Source organism: Propithecus coquereli, unplaced genomic scaffold (assembly GCF_000956105.1).
Source record: "Propithecus coquereli isolate 6110/MARCELLA unplaced genomic scaffold, Pcoq_1.0 Scaffold36, whole genome shotgun sequence".
Lineage (NCBI taxonomy): Eukaryota > Metazoa > Chordata > Mammalia > Primates > Indriidae > Propithecus > Propithecus coquereli.
In genome coordinates, this window is record NW_012149285.1 from 759,946 (window position 1) to 761,895 (window position 1,950).

The window sequence follows — 1,950 nt, forward strand, 5'->3', positions numbered from 1 at the left end:
AATATGTAGATCACTATACTATGTGATTAGAAATTATTACAGTATGTAGATTATTCCAGGTTGATTTTAGAATACTCAGGAAAAAATCAGAATTTCCTTTATAGGATATACTAAAGGCATCATTTTTTCTCCAAAAATTTCTAAAATTGTATAATGGATAAACAAAATTTTATTGCTATTTTAATAAGGCTTGAATGATTTAAATTGATAAACATAAATCACTTTATTATAGCAAGTAGTAAAGCAACATTTAATTATCTGTAGTTAACAGTACAATTTAATTGATTAAGCCATTATGCTCAAGGTTCCCAGAGGTAGAGGAAGAATTTATACTGGTCAATAAGTTCCAAGATCAGCAGATAGTATACGGGTAATGTGTATGCATTATCTGTATGTGTTTGAAATATATGCAATCCCCAATGTTTTATCAGTTTGCAAATGGTAATGCAGAAACCTAAACAATCCCCCAAACAAATAAAATCTGAAGAATAGTAGATAGGCCTATACAGTATTTCAAATAATAACAACTAGAAAATCTTCGAGAAATTCAGTTGTGTGTGTGGTGCCAAGTGTACTTGATCTGAAAAGCTTTAAAATGATGAGTTGGGCCCATACCATGAGGAGCACATTCTAAAGTCACGCTTAGTTTAGAAATATATGGGATAAGCATTCTATTTCCTACAGCATAGGTTTGACTGTACAAGGGATTGATTTTATAAAATTCTTTCTAAAATGGGCTGAATGTTTACCCCTGGAATCATGCTTTGTTTAATCTGCAGATATTTATTAGATGATAAGTAGTGACTGCCAAAAATAGAATTTAGTCCTTTTCAACTTAGTGAATAAAAAGACAAATGTTAGAAGTAAAATGCAATGATGTAGCACAATCATGGAAGTCATTCAACAAGAGTGTATGACACTGAGGTAGCAAAACTTTGAAAGTGATTTCAGAGTAACAGCTTCTTATCTGAATATTGATTGTTTTAATATAACAGATAACAACAATAGGAGTTCTAAACATAATATGTGATGTCTTGGGATGATAATACACTGGGAGAATATTTGGAAGTGAAATCTTGTATTAAGTGATCTATGAATGTTTTGTTTCATTTTTTGATTCTTAGAAATACAATCTATGCTATATTGTAGAAAGGCAAATAGTCAGAAAAGAAAGTAGTTCCATAGAATGGACTCGTCCTTTTTCACTCATGAATGAAGATGAATATTACCATTGGTAGAAAGAAGGAATCTGTATTAAATAAGACCTCGTCTGCACATTTCTGTATTTACGCTGCAGATATGAACCTTTTCCAAATCTTACTTTTCTTTCTAAAAGAAAAAAAAAATAGACAATATAGTACTAAAAAGCAGGCTAATGTTCACTTCACATTACAAATATAAATGTTCTTAGTTGCTAATTATATCAATAATGGAAAATTGAAGTGAATTATACTACGATGAAAAATTAACATCCAAACTATACAGTCGGTTTTATAGCACAAACTTATAAATGTGGCTCATGTTCCTGACAGGAAAAGAAGGGCATATGTAAAGAACCTTGAGCAAAAGAAGGGCATGCAACAACCTGTCCATGCTGAATTTGTATATCTCCACTAAGCAACAGACAAGCTATTATAGCTTTATTGTTCCAGGATATAAGCCTATTATACTCTGCAAATGAAGATACTGACATTTTACTGTATTGGTTGAAAAGATTAACAGTTCACAAAGAACAGTACCAACTGTGCCAAATTAAATATATTAAAATGTGAAGGCTTAACATTCTATATGTCCTCTACCGTAAATACGCATACCATAGAGTTCAAATGGCCTCAGTGGCTCCATTAATAATGGAGTGCTGTGTCAGTTTGGGGGATATAATCTACATCTTTGCTACCTGGTAATAAATGATGGCAGGATGTGTTTTTCTAAACCATTAATAAGTATATA